Below are 19838 nucleotides of genomic sequence, written 5' to 3' on the forward strand. Positions count from 1 at the left end.
ATGCTTGTAAATCAAGGACAACAGACCGTGTTATTTGCTGCAGTGGTCTGGTTTATAGTTAAGGCGAATTACATCAAAAGGCCTCCACAAACCCCACAATAGATACGTTTTGTGTCAGGTACATCAAAACAAACATACAGGCTCTGAATAATGATCTCAGACTTGATATTAGACCAATGTTTTCAGCAGAAATCCACAGTGCAGTCACGTGAGCGGGAGGAAAGAAAGATGGTGGGGTCAAACCAGGCGGCCCGAAGCCTTTGATAGCCCGCCTGACTTTGAATCAAAAGACAGCCCGGATCACACGAAGTACGGAACTGCGGAAGTCAACGCAGCCCCTGGCACACATTAGCCCCGACCATAAAAACTCCACAGTTCAGCGCAATTTTTATACCTTTCGCAGACATTTCCAAAATGGGATGATAATATTTGATGGGTTTGAAAACCAAGAATTTTCCTCCAGGGTAAAGATGTACAGTATTCTTTTTTTTTTATCTCCGGAGCTGTGGGTCGGATGAACACATTTACAGTTCAAATATCAGTTTGTTTGTTTTTTGGTGGCAGTTGGGGGATTGGAGAGAAAACGCGGGGTGTTGAAATCAGGAGCCTGCCGTCCTAATTACTGTTTTGTTTCCCCTCCGCACACAGAAAAGATATTTAACACGGTGTGAGTTTTGCAGGTGCTATATTTTTCTCAGTCCTTCCCCCAGTCGATGGAAATGTGCAGTCAGCTGCTCAGTAGACAGAGGAGGCACTGAGCTGGCTGACTGAATTCGGCTCTCCAGCTCATAAGCACCACAGACCTGAATACTGCTGTTTGGCGTTGTTAGAGGCATGAGAACTGACAGGATTTTATTTTTTGTTAGTTTTGATTTTTTTTTTTTTAAACCACTGCTACCAAACACGCCCAGATCCTGACCTCACTACAAAAAGCGAGAATAGTGAACAGACACAAATGTAAAGGTGTGCCTTTAAAAAAAAAAAAATGAATAAATAAATTTCAATCGTTTCATCGTTTAAGGTATTTAATCTCATTTCTCAGGCTCCTTTTTCTTAGGTGAGGGCCCGATTAATTACCTGTCAGGTGCCGGCTGCGGGTGGCTGGAATTGCAAAGCAGACCCTGCTCCGAAAAGCGCTAAATGTGACACTTGACAAGTCAATAATCCCAATGGCTTATCTCTCGGTTGTGTTTTTCTCTCTCCCCCTCACTATTGATTGGTATGATAATTATTTCACTTAATCTCCGGCTTTAGGTATCCTTCCTCGGAGCCGCCCGCCCCCCCCCCCCTTGCACTAATGTCTCTCTTGGACCGCTCCGTCTCCCCCCCCCCCCTCTCTCACAGGAGGCCCGTGAACCCCCTGCTTTAATGGAGCATCAGCGCTTTTCTTTCTTTTTTTTTTGCAGGTTCTGTCCAGGGCCCAGGTGGAAGTGGAATCGATAGCTCAGAGAGTATCAGGCACCAGGCTGGCCATTTCGGAGCTCTCGAAAAGACTCCACGAGCGGATGTGCCGGTGTGGGACCTGTTTCCCTGTCGGGATGGGGGGGGGGGGGGTGGGGGGGCGAGTGTCACCTTCACGGGTTCGGCTGGAGTACTAGAGGCGCCACTCGACGCTTGTTGCTACAAGCCGCAAATAAACACTGGAAAAAAAGTTTAAATGTCTATGAATGGTCCTTCATTTGAGCTAACTAATGCACAGCACCTTCATAAGCTCTGAGTAAACACTGACAGTGTCAACAACCACAAGCAGGCATATGGAGGTGTGTGTCTATTTGCAGGATAAGCCTATTTGCAGTTATATGAATGTTTACGTAGTGCTTTTGAAGGAAACATATACAGTTAAATGCAGAAGTATTGGGCCAAGTTAATTGCTTTTCCTCTGTAGTAAACACATTTGTATTTTCAAATAAAACAATGACTGAGGCAAAATTCAAAATGTTTGCATTTATTTTATCAATTTTTTTTTTTAAACAGACATTGAACTGTATTACAACAATGGCATTCAACTAGTCAAGTTCCCCTATTTAAAGTCAGCATAAGTATTGGCACAAGTGACCATCAGTAGTATCAAATTTTGCAGGTTTGCCATATTACTGTATTTATAAATGGATAGTTCACAGCTTGGGTGAGCTATATCCTTTGGAAGTGTCTGTTAAGTCTACTTTATGAGAAAAACAAGAACACTGAAAACTGCAGATGAGGGCCAGAGAACTGAGTAAGAGAACCAAGAAAGCTACTGTGAGGGTGAAAGGAAAGAAATAATCAATTAGAGCTGTTGCAGAATGTTTGTATATTCCAATGTCAACAGTATGGAACACCCTACAGAAAAAACGAAAAACAGGAGGACTCAGGGAATCACCAGCGATCAGGCCGTCTGTGGAAGACATCAGAAAGAGATAACAGGATGGTTTTAAGAGCTGTGGGGAAAAAAAATAAATAAAAAAAATTGTTGGTTGGAGTAATAATGATCTCCATACATTGGGGGTGAAAGCATTACTGGACACTGTGCACAGGCAACTGAGTGAGGCAAATAACAAAGTCTACACTTCCAGATATGAACCACTCATCAGCATCAAGAACAGAAAGGTCACATTGGAATATATGGGGGGGGAAATTAATTAAAAAAGAAGAACATGATGTGTTTTGGAAACAAGCCTTACCGACAGATGAGACTAAGATAAGCCTTTACCAGAGTGATGGAAAGGTGAAAGTGTGGACAAGGAGAGGGACTGCACTGGACCCTCGGCATACTGCTTCATCGGTCAGGCACGGGGGAGGCGATGCGGTGGGCCTGTACGGCTGCATCTGGAAACAGCTCAACGGCCTTTATGATGTCACCAGTGATGGCAGCAGCTGAATGACTGCTGATGTGTACAGTAACATCTTTCCCACCCATATTCAGAGAAATGCCACCAGTCTCGCTGGACAGAAGTTGATCATGCACCAAGTCAAAAACGTGCAGCAAACTTAACCGAGGAACTTGTCAGGAAGAAAAGGCGGAAGTGTTTGACATGTCCCAGTCCGTCACCAGATTTAAATCCCATTTTACATGTTTTTCACTTGCACAAAAGAAAACTAAAGTCTGGAACCGCAGAAAACACAACAACTGAAAGAGGCAGCAGCAAAATCATGACAGAGAATCTCAAAGGATCACATCATGAACCAACCGATGCCCAAGAGTCACAGACTCAATACAGTCATCAAATGTACAGGGTATGCAGCAAAATATTGACATTGTAAGTCATTAATTTTGTATAAACTTACTCTGTCCCAATACTCACTTCAATGTTTTTTAAAAAAGAAACAATTGAAATAAACGCAGACATTGCGAAAATTGCCTCATATTTATTGTCTGATTTGAAAATACTAATTTGATTAGTACAGAGGAAAAAAACAATCAAATTGACACAACCGTCCCAATAATTTTGCAGTACACTGTCGCTCTTATGAAGGACCACTCATAGTATGCGTTAAAAACCTTAATGTGAATCATTCTAGAAGGAAACTAGACTCTGTCCGTATTTTTAATAGGTGCGACTAAAAATTCTAACAAAGCACCAGCCTGGAGTTTTCCTGGCTTTCATGGTTCTTGTTACAAATATGCAACAGCTTTAAAAAAATGAAGTTGGGTAAAAACGCTCTCATATCGCGGCTGTAATTGGCTGACGCCAAGCTGCGGGGTGTAAGATGAAGTTACGCGGAGGAGAGGCCGAACAGAACCCTCATCCACCGAAGACCCCTGGGTAGACGAGCCCCGCGGGACCAGATATTAGTCCTTAATGAGCGAGGAAACTTCCCCCCGCGCGGAAGATCCTCTGAAGAGGTGCCGGCCAGGATTTCGGGGACTTACCGTAAGCCGTAGACCAGGGGAGGATTGCCAGAGGCTTCACAGACCGCTAAGACTTCCTGACTTGATGACTTTCTTACCCCGGCGGCTGCGAGGGCGTTCTCTCTCCCCAGCCCTAATTGGGCGTTATGTAAAGCCTTCCGGGGGCACTGGAAGGTTACAGACACAAAAGCGAAAAAAAGCATTAGCGCACCGGAGCTCTCCTTTCAACTGACTGCTGCTGTTTAAAAAAAGAGAGAGAGAAGAGGGGGGAGAAAAGCATCACGAAAAAACCGCAGGATTTTCGGGGCCTTTGAAAAAGCTTCAGCCTGTCTCTGCGGGTCCGCTTTTTACAGTTGTGCGCTTGAAAATGCGTGCGGAAAATTAAAGCGCAAGAATCTAATTACAAAAATCTAATTACCGAGTCCCTTCTGTACGAAGCGTTCTGCTCCAAGCAGATTAAGATGAAAAATTAAACCATTACAATGTATCCCCCTTGTTTCCACTCTTCAATTGATTGATTGGACAAATTGATTTTTTTTTATTCTTTTATTGTTACGAGACAATGTAAATAATTTAAAATTGATTCCTGCGTTGAACAAGCCCTTTGAGTTTCCACTAGGTTTGAAGCCAGGAAATACGTGAAAAGAGGCTGTAGAATATATACTGTAGTGTTACTGATATGAAGACTCCCTCACATACAGTATGCAATATGCATATTATGCTAATACGGACATTGTCTCATTTGCAATCTAACATTGAATTGTGAGATGCATCTAAAATATGGTCAGCGCCATCCACTGAAATGAGTGTATGCAGAATACTATATAATTCATGCACAGAGTAGAGGCTCTTCTATTGTCACTGTACCATTTTCGTTGTATGTTACACGAGCCCGCCTGCGCACGCAATGCTTTTCATCATGAGTTGCTCCTCAAGCGTGCTTCTGCTCAGCCTGCATATCTGTCTCTGCTGAGCAACTGCTCCAGAAAAAAAGCTCTCAAAGTTTATCGTAAAAAAAAGGCCATGGAAAGAAACAAGCTGTATGGCATGTATGCCTTTGTGCATTTCCTCCAGATGAGCCAGCTGATAGGTCTTCACAGACCTCTGGAGAAGGCCTTTGCGTGTCCGTAAGATGCATTCGAGGAGCCGTGCGCCTTGAGTCTCAGCAGCCCTCGCGTGCTTCGCTTCCTGTGCATCATCAAATCGGGGCAGCAGGAGGAATGTTTCAGAACAACGTTTACTGGCCTTCACCTCTGCGAAGTCTGCCGGATAAAAGAATCGCTTCTAATAACCTTCACAAGTTTTTGTTTATTTACTTACAAGGGCACGCAATGCTCTCCATTGCCTGGCTTTGACATTTAAAAGGAATCTGTGGTGTACACCCTGTGCAGTTTGGGCGGGGGTGGGGTAGCCCTGGAGCGGGGTTGCCTTGGCATGCACAGGTACAGCCAGTCCTGCCAGCCGGCCTTTCCTACAACACTAGATACAGCCATGTCTCGAATTTCCTTTGACTGCCTTCTAATAGGACAAGACCACAAGACTCAGAGGCACGTTATTGGAGAGGTTCTCTCCCATACCTTATAAACAGGCTAAGACACTCATGTGCATCTGACCTTTAAAAGGTATAAAATGGATTTTAATTGTGTATTGAAATAGTTAATTCTTTTGATTGTCTCCTGATATTTCTTACAAAAAACAATAACCTATCAAATTATGTACAAGGATTATTATAATTACTATAATTATTATTATTATTATTGAACTAAAATGTTTACATTTACACAATGCATTACTACACATTTTTATGACAATAAAAAATATATACAGCTGGATATATATCATCTTTGAACGGGTTACTCAGAAGCCATAGTAAAATTTTCATATTAAATGGTTGCATATAAGCAAAACAAAAGTTATTATTTATTTTTTTTAACTCAAGACCACAGGATGCATAAATCCAGGCTCTTTCATTATTAAACTACTTCTGCAACCCCCCCCCCCCCCCCCAAAAAAAAGGGAACCAAAACAAAATATTACTCCTGATTTTATGACCTGTAGATAACCATATTGGCCATCTTCACAAAAAGGTATACATCGTGAGATCATACAACTACCATTTTGTTATTGCAGTTGGAGAGAGAGAGAACGCACCCACAATAACATGAAAAAAAATAAGCGAGTTCTGGGTGAAAATTAAAAACTAAATCAACAAACTAAAATAAGAAAGACCAAAGAAAGTAAAACCACTTTTCAGTGTGCTGCTCGTAGCTGGCCTGCTTTCCATCGGACCCGGTCCTCCTACTTTTCAGTGGCGGTTTACTCTCTCCGTCATGTTCGAAAAAACAAAACTGAAACTAAACGAAGTGAGACTCAAAACTCGCTCTCTCGTCGCATGTTCCCGCTCTCGGTCCCAAAACTGTGGAGAGCAGCACACCTTTAAGCCCCTGGGCTGATTAGCTAACGCAGCCCAGGTGCGTGTGCTCTCTCCACCAGCCGGCGCGGCCGAGACCAATCAGGTTCATCACTTCCTGCACTGCGAGGGGTAAATCCTGACCTCCCGCAAGGATGGACTGAAGTCCCGGAAAATGCTAATGCCCGGGTAAGGTTGAGGAAGGCTCTACAGCCCCTCCGTCATGTTAAATGAAAGCCTTCCCCAGAACTAGCGGGGCCACCACCTGTGCAAACGGCTCCCAGGGCTCTCCCAAATCCACACATTAAAACACAGCAGGACCGGCATCCTCTCCTGGAAACCACGCCAGCCAATGTAAATCCAAGGAGAGTGTCGTGACTAGGGGAGATCCTTGCCAAGTTGCTCGGGGGGGGGGGGGGGGTGAGAAATTACACATTCTTAGTCGCACATAACAGTGAAGACGAAAAAAAATCTCACAGCCGCACAAACACACACACACACACACACGTACACGCACGCGCACGCAAACACTTTTCTGGGAATAATGACCAAAACGAAGTACTGCATTTTAGCAGAAGAATACGTGAGTAGCAAATTGTGCAAATTGGAACACCAACCTTGAGGAACTGTGTACCGCACCAAGACAGTCGGGTAAAAGCTGCTCTGTGACAATACCCTTTGTAAAAAAAAAAGTCTACACATATAAAATTGAATTGAACTGAATTCAAAAAGGCCTAAAAATATTGTAATGCCCCATGCCCTCTATGAGAAAATGGCTGGAATCCGCTTCCATTTGAGATGCGATGTCACATACAGACTGTGTATTGTGAATTCTTATAGATTTTTTAATTAATTGATTTTTTTCCCCCTTTAGCTAAGCCTTTCGGTTCTGCTGAGGCGATCAAGGTCTTGCGATACAGGGCAGGATGTAAGATTATAATTCCATTCTACCCACAATTACTAGAGTAGAACCAACCCATGCTCCCACAGGCGTAGCACAGTCAGAGCAGAAAAGATGCTGTAAGGTGGGTGAAATTCATGAAGATCTGCAAATGTGAATTTACTGGGGATGAATTATAACAAAGATAATCTTTTTTTTTTTTTAGAATTTACAGTCAGCTGTGGGCTTCCCAAAATAAAAAGCAAAATCGATATTGGCTGCTGTGGCACTAGCTGGAACCTTTTAGTACATCGCAACTTCATTTTCCTGTGATATTTGATTTCAGCAAATGGTGTCACCCACTTCTACACTATAATGAAGACATTTAAATAACTCATTTTTGTGTGGGTTTGTACTCCAATTCGCTCGAGACGTCTGAAAAGACCAGCGGAAATCAAATTACACGTGACCTTTCGCAGTCTCCAAATTAGCATTCACGACACGGCTCAGGATGTAAAAGAGGTGCCCGGGGTGGAGGGCCAGTTCAATAAAGCCGCAGTGCAATGTTTACCAGCCATTCTTTGCAAAGCTGCGTTTCTCTCGCGCGCGTGTGCGGTGCGTGACCGGTAAATCGGGGAGAACGGCGGACGTCCCTCGAGGGTATTCCCACATCGATTAAAAGGCACCGCCTTTGCCTGCTGTTAAGCCGGGGGTGCTGATGGTTCGGCCGGAGCAGAGAGACAGAGCAGCACGCTTAGGCGGGACACAGCGTTTATTAAGAGGCTGCGCTAGGCGCCGCAAACAGGCCGCGGCCTATAGCTGCTCACGCTCAGACCCGTTTCAGCCAATCCTGCGCTCTTCAGACAGGGGCGGCGGTCAAACGTGCTCAACGCGGAACAGAGTAACTCCGTAAATTACAGTCAGATTACATTAAAAAACTCCATCGCTTATGAGAAATCAGAAAGATAGTCCTTCCTTATTGCTTCTTATTCATCGTTGCCTATAGGCACAGCTGAACAGATACTGTTTAGATGTGGCGACAGCCCATGTCCAATAGCAGATTTTTGCTGGTTAAAATCCCATGCCTACATCGCTAGCTCGCAGTGCCTTGGCAATAGGTCGGGTGGGTTTAAATTAATCAGAGTTACCAGTTACCATTGGTTACTATTAGCTCCTGCTAACAACCTGCCACGCACCCACCCACAGGCTCTTCTCCTGTTTTCAGAACTGATATGTCCAAACATGGTGGAGACACGGGTGGGCCAGTGACACCAAGGCATAGATAACACATTAAGCAGCCTGCACTCTGTGAAACAGCAGTCTATGGTAATGCAGCACAGGAGCATTTATGGTAATGAAGCACAGGAGTGTCTATGGTAATGCAGCACAGGAGTGTCTACGGTAATGCAGCACAGGAGCATTTATGGTAATGCAGCACAGGAGTGTCTATGGTAATGCAGCACAGGAGCGTCTATGGTAATGCAGCACAGGAGTGTCTATGGTAATGCAGCACAGGAGCGTCTATGGTAATGCAGCACAGGAGCATTTATGGTAATGCAGCACAGGAGTGTCTATGGTAATGCAGCACAGGAGCGTCTATGGTAATGCAGCACAGGAGCATTTATGGTAATGCAGCACAGGAGTGTCTATGGTAATGCAGCACAGGAGTGTCTATGGTAATGCAGCACAGGAGCATCTATGGTAATGCAGCACAGGAGTGTCTATGGTAATGCAGCATTAGGCCTGAGTTAAAGTGTAAGGCTAGTGCTCCAAACAGGCAGTCAATGGACAGATAAGCCCCCAGTGCTCTGTGTAATCAGCAGCTATGCAGCACCAACTAAACTGCCAACCCTCAACCAGCCATCTGACTATCTGAGTGGATATGGACCTGTTTACAGCAGAGCTTGACATCTGTGTTTCTGGGGGAGGTCCAAAAAAATAATAAAAAATGATTCTTGATTAATAGCATCTGAAAAATAAGAGCACAGTTCAGTTATCATATACTTAATGTGCCTCTGATCAGGACGAAAATAGAACGTGTGAGATGCACTGCACACTGGCAGCGGAAAACTCGCATCAACAAAGTTTTCAGTTGATTCCAAGACTAATTAGGCTTTATAATTAGCTTGCCTAATTAACTGCCCACTTCCTGGCAACAAACTAAGAATGTGTGTTCAAATGAAGCCTACAGAAATGCTGTCGCCCGCAATGAATTGCAGGCCGAACTTATGATGCTCTGTCTGGACCTGCACAGTATTCTCCACTGACCAGACGCAAATAATCTCTAATTTGCCTCACACTGACAGTATTTCACTGGTTTATTTCTGCAGCTCTCGTGGACATAAACACCACCTCCACAAAGGCAAGCAGATATTCCAGTGCCCAGAAAACAGTTTTTTTTTTAATGTATTATTTTTTTTTTTTTTTACTTTAGACGAGGGGACTATGTTATGTGATTTGTGTTGTCTCGAAGGAAATGTAAAACAATGTAATTCCCACAACATCCTAGTGGCTCTCCGTTTATTTGCAACTAGCCAGTGAAAGCCGTATCAAAGGTATTTATATATGCTGTCATAAGATCTTTGGTGTTGTGACAGAAAGCACTGGTCTGGCTCATGACCTTAACGAGGCAAGACTCGCATGTGAAATAAGCCCACCCAGCTACCGAGGGCCAAGCTTCACTAGCAAACCAGCGGCCATCTACTTCCTCAGACGAATCGTGATCTACGGTTGGACGTAAACTGGGTGCAGCGATTCAAGCCAAACTCAGCCTATAAAACCTAACAGAACCGATCAGATTTCAGGAAACCAATCTCAGAAACTTTCCCTTTCCATATGCAGTACGAAGACTCCGGGGGTTGAGACAGACAATTCCCCCTCTGCTAAACTTCAGAGTGTCCCTGTTTCCTATCAGAAACTTCTGGGGCCCGGGTGAAAAGTCTGGCAAAGAAGGAGATGTGCAACCGTGAGGACGTCTGTCAGACAGCTTGACATCACTAGAGAGGACGGCAGCCGCAGATCGCATGCTTGCTAAGGAGACAGGTCTCTACTGAGGGAATGGTGTTAGGCATACAGAATGGGGCCCAGGACTAAGAACACGGGGTACTCAATGTGACTTCTGCAACCCCGCGGAAAATTCCAGCAAAGACCAGCCGCACCCTCAAAGCAGATTTAAAACAACATTTAAACCGGGCCATTTTTTAACACACCTCCAGGTCTACTCAAGGACAACACATTTTGTGTTGCTTTCAACACAGTCCAACTTTGTTATACATAAGTCTCACTTTGTTACACATAAATTGTATATGTGTAACACAAAAGCGGTAAAATATTAACACATCCCTTTAGAGTGTGTGGTTTTCTAAACTTATTAAGCTTTGTTTTCAACATAAGCTGATAATAGCTGGTCTATGGCTGGTCATAGCTGGTTAAGATGATAGTCAAACTGGTTGGACTGCTGGTCAGCAGGTGAACAGCTGGTCAACCAGCTGGTCAAAAACGCATCTTAAACCAGTTTAGGCTGGTTTAAGCGGGACTTTTCTTCAAGGAATATATATCATTTAAGCCAAATAGCCGTTCTCAGGAGTCGAGACTATGACGATTTCCGCCATTATTAAATTCCCTGGATTGCACAGCTAAGCGCAATAATGCTGAGAGGAACGTGTCACTCCAAGGGAAAAACACAGCGTTTACGCCGCCATCAGTGCGATAGGGAAAACTATCCCGCGCCATTTCCAGAAGCTTCCACCCCAGGATGCCTCCAGTCCGTTCTGCCACACAGCACAGATAATACGTCATTTGACACTAGGCCCAGATTACCAATAATCTCACATTTTGGACCAAATTGCACATGACGTGCTGAACCTTTAAGGCAGAACAAAGACAAAAATCCTCGCGGAAAGGGCATCAGTCTTCGGCATTTCCCATCATCCCATTCATCTCCCATTTAACTCTCAAACGTCTCTGACAAGCTGTTGAGAGAGAGGCTCCATTGATCATCTTAACGTAAACGCATCATGCTGTTCCTCAGCAGGAAGCGCATTCAATCAGGGGGGATCCCCCGTGTAATGAAGGATGCTGAATCCAGGCCGCTCGACCTCTCCTCATTAAAGACAAACAGATCTGGATTGCTTTTGGCCGGAGAATGAATTTGAGGGGGGAAAAAAGAGGGATTTTTTTTGGTGGGATGATGTTCGCTGTCATATGTTGCCTGAGTGAAACGGTGGTCTACTTTTACATTTGAACCCGCTGTATGCTACACACTAGCGCTGGGGTTCAATCCGGCCAATTCAGAAAATACACTTAAATTTAAAGTATGAGATGACTGAACTGGAGTGGAGTTAGCCTCAACTCTGCAGCACACAACACGGCGAGTGCATCGGCACGTTTCGCCAGAACACGAACACGGGAAAAATAACAGCAGCATGAACATGACAGGGACGTCAACGCTCGTATCGCGGAGACGGCTGTACGCCCGGAGGTCTTCATCATGTCCCCTAGCGGACGGCTCGCACCTCCCCCCCCCCCCCCCCTCGCTTGCATCGCGAGCGTTAATATGACACGAGGAACATCGCCACAGGACTGCAATGAGGAATAAACAGGCTGTCAGGCCCGGGCCACGTCTCATTGGTTTCCCTGTTAATTACCGAGCGTAGAGGACTCGCCTTCCGGACCGCACGCGCCTACAAACTGATTCGTCTCGCGCGGTGCTGGGCGTGAGGGCAGTCGTGACGCGCCCCAACCCCCCCCCCCCCCGCACCCTGGGGGTCTGCACCTCACCGCCGCCCGACTCGCACGGGGGTGGGGGAGGGGTGAGCTCCGGAAATCCATCTTGATTTCACGCACAGTTTAATGGCTTTGCATTTTCCAGGATTAATGGGGCCAACCGGAGAACGGGTACGAAAAACCGGAATACAGTCAGACAGCTAATGCTAACGACATAAACAGTTGCCGTGGCAGCATATTACTGTAGTGATTAGGTATGGTAATTCCCCTAATTACCAGAAAATCCTTGGTTAAAAACATGGGTGGAACTTAACCTTCGCGTCCTTGAGCAACATGCAAGAACATGCAGCATGGACAAACCGCAGAATGTATGCTATGGTCTTTATAAGGAAAACAATGGCCCGGGAGCAGAGCCAAGCTTGCTGGTCTTTGTTCTCACCTGTAAATGCAGCCAGTTCAGGCACAAGGGACTAGGTGAGGTACCTGTATAATTAATGCTGAAACTGATCAATTAAGTCACAATGAATACAAGCAGCTCTTGTTGCTGTCCAGGACAAGGGTGGCACGCCTCTGTTCTAAGTGAATACACAATGGAATGTTGTACAGTAAAACATTTTGGATTAGAAAATGGAACACCTTTCCGCATGAACTGTATCTGCAGTAGAGTGCAAAAATTAATACACCAGTTTAATCACAAGGTGATGTGACAGGGCTCTTCAACCCGCTACAAAAGAAGAACAAAAAAAAGAAAGAAAATGGTGGTGGGTGACTCTCCCACACGTTAAAGGAGACTGCATGTGTCAGCACATTCTGTATTTAAATCTAAAACAAATTTCACACTGCATGACTTTTTGTCACATTACAATATTACATTTTCCGTGGCGTACACTAGCTGATATTTATTTATTTATTGGCTAAGTAGAGAGTCTGTGCTCAGCTTTTTGTTTCTCAAAACAAAACAAAAAAAAAAAAAAAGAATTAACTGAACAATGCATTCTCAAGCATTCCCCTTAACTGTCGAAGCCAAGTACGTTTCTTTCAGAATTCCCTGGATTCATCCCCTTCCCAGATTGGATTTGTCCACATTAGGTTTCCTCGGTTGTTCATCCATGTTCCTGTTGGTCTAATGGCTTTCTCCACATTAGCCATCAGTGAGCACCTGGGAAAAGTGTGCATTTGTTGCTAATTACTGCACTTAATTGAATAATTAGGTACCAAGATGGGATGAGTAGGCCATAGTGTCCTACAGGAACTGAGTCTGAAGTATTACAGAAAATGGCCGCTTCGATAGATTGTCCCAAACAAAACGAGCAGGAAGTGGTTACTCTTGCAGCTTCCCCTCCAAATCCAATTTGAACAACAAAATAACATATGTTACTGTCTATAAAACATTTTTTTTCTATTTATATTTTAGGCCCATGCAAGGAATCCTACTACTACAGCTAGGGATGGGTAAAACTTTAAAAAGGTTCTGAACTTGTCCACCAAACTTTGTCTTGCAGAGCAGGGTTAACCACAGAGAATGAACAAGATAATCCAATCCCCAGGGACGTGCATGTACAGTGGTTTCGGTCCTGTTACATCCATACCAAAACATGGAAAATCCAAGGCAGAGACGTCCCAACAACACATGTAACACATTTATAAAACATGACCAAAAATTAAGAGAGTAACTGACGACTGTGCAGCACATGCAAACAGTTTTACAGGATGCTGACAGAAAATTACAAATAATTATCCAGCAATCCATTTCAAGCAACATTTTCCACTTTGCTGGTACGCTAGCTATGTTATTAGCAAGCTAGTCATAAGGAAAATATAAATTTAAGCAATGTAGCATATAATGATAAAGGTGAACCCACACTCGTGTGCTAGTAGAATAGATGTATTACTATACTGGCAGTATAAAACTAACGTGCGTGTGGGATATACCTCCATCAGTGTGTTGTAAAGGGATCTTTGGTAGACCAGGCAGGACACCAGGGGCTGGATTTACTAAGGGCTTTAGCACATGCAAAACCAGCAACATGACCAATGATTGGTCATGGCATTTGGCTTGCACCAATCATTGGCTGTGTTATTAGTATTTTAGTAAATCAGGCCCCCCTTTCATGTTAGACAACCATATGCTGAGTCACATGTCAAGACTACTTGCACTTCACAGATGTACAAGGAATTAAATCAGGAATTAAAATGCATCTACACAACCATCTGTACAAGTGTATCCATTTTTCCAAATGCATCAATGCAAATTTACAAATTTATCATAGTGCATCTAACATGTTGTGATCTGTGAATGCATGTGTGGCCTTAGTCCAGTTTGGCTCGGTAGGACACTGTCCAATCAGAAAGACACGATGGTGATTAACCCTTTGTTGCACTCAACATTTATACTGTGTACAGTGGACCCTTTTACCACATTCTGGTGAAGGCTGAACCAACACACGTTTATTTACTTCACTTCTCTGCTGTTTGAGCTGTTATATTAAATCTGGTCTAATAACATGGGTTACTTTCTTTCATTCTAGCTTCACCTACCACAACAAATAATTTTTGTTTTTATTGATTTAATTTTCAGTTGAGTATATCTAATCCCTGATTTTTAAGCTATGTACAGTAGCATACTTTAAATTCTGTGTAATAAGGTGGCTAACAACCCTGCTAACATGAGGATTTAGCTTGCTAGTTACGCACACAATCAATGACGCTGTCCTGCCGTACCAGAAATGCTCATTATTTCCCCGCTAGCTAGCAGCTAATCTTCACCAGTGTATCTGGTAATTAAACATTATTGAAAAGATGGTAGGGATAGGAAACTTTATCATATATGGGCAGTACAGCTAAAAACGAACATTTTAATGACAAGAAAACAAAACTATACTGGTTGTGTATTTGCACCACGGTTAGTAAATTGTGGAAAACCAGATGCAAAATGACAATGGAAAGTGTCTTCATGAAAAGTGATACTGTTTTTAAACAAATTGTAACTGCCTTGAGAAGTTAAAGAACTCCGGACTGTAAAAGAAAACGCACGGACTTGGAATGGGATGAAATTGGGATATAACTTTGTGTGGTCTGTACAGGGACGTATGTTATGTAATATATTTTTGTATGCTCTTTTTGATGTATTGTGAAATGTTACAAAATCAATAAAGTTATTTAAAAACCCTGAAAACAAGGCCTCTACAAATGTTGCTCTGCATGACAGCGTGTTCACAATATGACGGGCTAAGGAAGGAAATGTAAAGAACGAAACTGACGGACCAGAGCGATTTGCCCCCGAGGTGTCAGCCCCGCCTGGTAGCTCAGGTTATACAGATGATGAGGCAACCTCTCCCAGGATGCCTCTCAGTCTCGTAGAGAAGGCGGACGTCACACCCGCGGCCGTGCCCGCGAAGGATGCCCCGCACGTCTCGCCCGACGTCCGCGCCGCGGCGCGACGGGGCTGTCACCGAGCCTCGCTCGGCGAAACGAAACGCAGCGCTGTCGGGGACGTGAGGCGCAGACCGTGTCGAGGCCTCGTGGTTATGTCACCGCGCGTAAGGGGAACACCCAGGGAAACGCATCCAGCGCTATCAGAATATGAAATCCAGAAAAGCGTACGAAAACCGGTTTCCTGTTTTTGTGAACGACGTTTCAGATAATGACGATTTCTGGTTATCGTAGTGACAGCAGAAATGAAGCCCCCCCCCCCACTCCCCCCCCCCCCAACCCACCGGAATAGCAGGATGATTACAATCTTTGCCACCGTTTCTAATGGGCTTGGTCTGTTTTAATCACCAGAGCGCGATGGACTCACCCCTCTCGAGGATCCAATGGGGGTGGGAGGGTGGCGGTGGGGGGTGGGAGGGGAGGTCGGGGGGAGAATAATATCGGAGCAGTGGAGCGGGACGTCCGTCGGGGGGGGGGGGGGGGGGGGGGGCGGACCGTGGTGAGGCATGCACCGCACGTTGGAGCTGCCACAGAAAATAAAGTTTACCAGATCCCAGTTCATTCTTCCCCCTCTATGTAATCAATCAACAGAGGGGCCTAACTGTCAGCCACTGACAGCCCTGCTGTAATTAAATGTGCAGAGATCACTGGCTGTCGCCGCGGCTCCCCACGACAGACTTTAAATTAGGACTTTAAATTAGTTCCATAGGTGGCGGCGCGTGCCACTGGAGCTCCCCTGGCGGGGTCCAGTGATTACACATCATTACTGCCCTGCAGGGGTGTTACTTCGCTTTTGTCTGTCATTGGATCTCTTATCTTTCCACCCCTGGGGAAAGGAGTTCTATCAAGGTGGATGGATCCATTTCCAAATTTAGGTCGGGGGCTGAAAGTCTCTACTCAGGGGGGAAAAAAAAAGAAAAAAGAAATCCTCTTCTCTAGCTGTCAGTGATGCGGCGACCTCTCTTTCTAATACGTGACAGCTAATGGCGAAGACAGGATGCCATTAAGGCTGCTCTCAAAAAGTGACCTTGGGATCTTCGGAGTGAAATGAAAACCCCTTACGTTTTTTTTTCTTTCTGGGGTTGGTGCCCTCTGTCAAGTCTGGGGAAGACCGAACGCAAACTTAATTAAACGCGGAGTGGGGTGCGGTTTCCATATTTTTTATTGCTTGCTTGTTCAGCTAATGCGATTCCCGGCCTCGGCTCTGGCCAGCGCTCTGAGGGCCATGCGCATCTGCCCCCTGGCCAGGATCTGCGGCTGGCTTTAATTCAGCATTTCATTTAATGGCAGGATGTACGTTTGTGGTGTGCCCGAAATGAAAGACAGGGCGCCACTTTACAGTAAGTAGCCTTAATACTTAGACATATTAGATAATAGATAGAGGTTGATAAACTGCAAATACAGTAAACATTCTAATGCAATTTTTTATTATAAATTGTGAACATTCCAAGTCTGACATTCATAATTTTGAGCGAAAGTGAGAATGGATTAACTTATTTCAGATTACAATCGCCACGTTCGGGGACTTTTGTGACTACAACCAAAAAAAAATCAACACTTCAACCAAACCCATGAATAGGTTTTATCCTTGTGTAACAGTATGTACATACACAATAGTTTCACACTGCTTACCACTGTAGTTACAGTGTAATAACACATTAATAAGGATGGTGACATAAAGGTCAGGAGAGGCTACAAACTGGGGGGCAGGGAACTGACGAATCAGAGTGAGGTGAGGGAAGGGGATCTGCGCTGTACGCTGCTAACCCAGCCGAGAGGTGAGTCACCCAATCAGTGACTCCCTGAGCCTTTTGCATTTCGCAATGTTTGTAACAGCCTGTGGTGGCGACTGACAAAATAAGGATGAAAATAATCATACTAATCAAGTCTCAATAACTCAAAAAAATGTTGAGACATTACTGGTGTAAGCTTAAACCTAAAAAAAAAAAACTTCCTAATTCTTCAAAAAAAGGCTTATTTTCGTTCACCCCAGACCAATAAGGAATCAACACATGTAGAAAATAAGGAGAGAGAGGAAAGAAAATGTTATGATAGGCTGCCAGTCTCAGGCTATGCACAATGCTGGCTGAATATACACTATATCCAAACTTGAGAGGCTGTGCAATGCAGTATCTCAGAATGCTCCATGAGCAATGTGCCCCCAGAACAGGCCCGCTCTGTGGGGGAGAACATGCCGGATAATGTGGGAATGCTTTCCCGGGAATGCCGCACTGATGCCTTCGGAGAGCGTCTTTAACGGACTGCGACAGACGCGTTTGCGGGCCAGATGGCGGCTCCAGGGCCTGCAGGCTGACCAGGCCGGCGTCTTGGCGAAGGCTCTGTATGTGCTTAGCGTGGGGCGAAAAAGGCTAGCTGTGCCGGCGCAGGAAGCCAGACCCGCCGTGGCGGCTCTTGGGACACCACCCTGGGGCACGAAGACGTGCTGCTGGCTCAGTCACAAAACAGAACGCCGCTTCCAATCTGGATTTGATTTCCTTTTACATCTTTGCATCTTTTATGTCTTCCCTCCCAGTGGAGTGCTGGATTGTCACCCACTCAACTACTCCAACCCCCCCCCACCCCCCACCCCCCACCCCCATGCCCAAATCAGCCATAGCCGAGCACAAGAGGCGAGGGACGTGAGCCAAGAGCGATATCAGAGTTGCACGTGTGTGGGATTACCCCGGCTGCTGGCGTCTGGAGCAGCGCTGACCCCCATCCCTTCGCGTGCGTGCCGAGGTAAGCCCGTCACGTCAGGGACGCTGAATTGTGAGAGCCGTGTTCCACGCACGAACCGCGTTTAGACAATACAGCAACGATACGGGGGGGAAATTAAATCCCATTCGCAATTTCATGCATGGCACCTCAATCTTCCGGAAGCTCTGGCGGACAGGTTTTCAGGTAGACAGGCGTGTTAGGTGCAATTATGCTGAGTTACTTAGCTCCGTAGTTTAGTGGGCGGGTTGGGGGCGAATCAGGAAATGGCAGTTAATGAAAACCTTAAATTCAGCTGGGGGTGGGGTGTGTGGGGGGGGAGATTATAGATAGAAATTTAGCAGCATTGTATCGCTGCTAAATGGGAGTGAGGAACGTGCCCCCACCTGGCAGACCCGCACCCCCCGCCTCAGCGGCGAGACAACGCGCTGACTCCCGCTGAATATTCATCTGCCATCCTCCGAAACGCAGCACCTGCCTCCGAATCGCAGCCCGGGGGCATCGGCGGAAGCAGCCTTCGGCGGCAGGAGAACGCCTTCGGCCCACTTAGCTTTTCAATTTCACCCCATCTTCGCTCGCTCGCGTTTCAAATGAAGTATCATTTCCGGAATTACCCGTGCCATCTCCCCCTCCCCCTCGCTCCGTTTTTTTATGGTTGGAACAAATCAGCTCTCCTTTTCCTGGTCTTCAGAATTTGGCACAGTTACCCACGCTCAAACCGGGAGCACAGATTTTCCCCTCCATAAAAAACGCACACACACACAAAAAAGAAAAACGGCCAAAAAAAAACAGTGAACATTGCCGGCTTCTTGGGGTTTAAGACCCAGAGGCCCTGCAAAACGCTTCACATCCTCTTCAGTCCTCGTTCGCATGTGCTCACCTCATGGCAACCTCCCGCCGCTTGATTTGTTTACCCAGGTATCTCATAAATTGCCCCTTAGGGAGGGGGGGTTGGGGGGGGGGCTGAGCAGTTAAAGGCACTATATAAATCCCAGTTTATTGCCACCGCTAGCAGTACTAGACAGCGGCCATTTCCTGTTTTGCCTGAAACATTGGCAGTGTGAGGAGCCGGGGCTCGTACAAGAGTATAGTCAACTAAAAGTGTCAGTGTTTACACACGGCAATCTTCCCCTGGAATCAGAGCCATTCCTGCATCGACTGCTCATCGAATTCCCTCCTGGAGAGGAAGGACGGCTATATTTCCTATTGATCTGCCTTGAGTCTCGGAGGGGAGAAAGCGGTGTTTTATCACGTTTGCCACCAACAAGATTTTGAACGGCAGGGGCTTCAATTCCGGCTCGATATCTTTGGTGAGAAAACCCGACGTGTGTCGCGGCACATATTAGCCAATGGGCCGAGAGCAAAACATTCAAAAACTGTCACCTTTTTGTCAGATAAATCAGTGTTACTCGGTGGGGGGGGGGGGGGGGGGGGGGGGGCAATTCAGCTTCATGAACTTATGAGTCAACCAACTCAACCAGTCCTGAAAGCAATAAAGTCTGTCATAAAGATCATGCCAAATTTGCTAATGAAACCTGTTCTATTAAATAATCTCAGATTAGCCCCAACAGATAAAGGAGATGGGGGCATTTCCCACCCCTCCCCTTATGGGGTTAGTCCTTTGTACAGGATGCCGGTGGGGTCCACCCCAGTTAGACCTGGGGGGTCTTGGATGTTCCCCCTTAAATTCCGACCCCGCCCTGGCGGGGTGTGGCCTGCTCTAGCGGACCTGCTTCTCTCCAGCCCAGGCGCTGACCCCCGGCCTCTCCCCCGGGCTCCCAGAGACGGTCTGGCCCGGTACAGCCGGCGCTCTGCCCCAGGTCCGGTGATTGAGTGTGGGCCGCTCT

The 19838-nt window shown here is 45.7% G+C and overlaps 1 long non-coding RNA gene across 1 annotated transcript in view; it reads right to left on the reverse strand.

Moving 5' to 3' along the window:
- Positions 1-1975: 1975 nt before the first annotated feature.
- LOC118207411 overlaps positions 1976-19838 on the reverse strand; it is an 85985-nt gene continuing 68122 nt past the window's right edge. The window contains exons 2-3 of the long non-coding RNA XR_004761380.1: positions 3851-3996; positions 1976-2417 (exon numbers count right to left, since the gene is read on the reverse strand). This is a non-coding gene — a long non-coding RNA (uncharacterized LOC118207411). The remainder of the gene's footprint in view (positions 2418-3850; positions 3997-19838) is intronic.

The sequence above is a fragment of the Anguilla anguilla genome, chromosome 11 (genome assembly GCF_013347855.1).
Source record: "Anguilla anguilla isolate fAngAng1 chromosome 11, fAngAng1.pri, whole genome shotgun sequence".
NCBI classification, from domain to species: domain Eukaryota; kingdom Metazoa; phylum Chordata; class Actinopteri; order Anguilliformes; family Anguillidae; genus Anguilla; species Anguilla anguilla.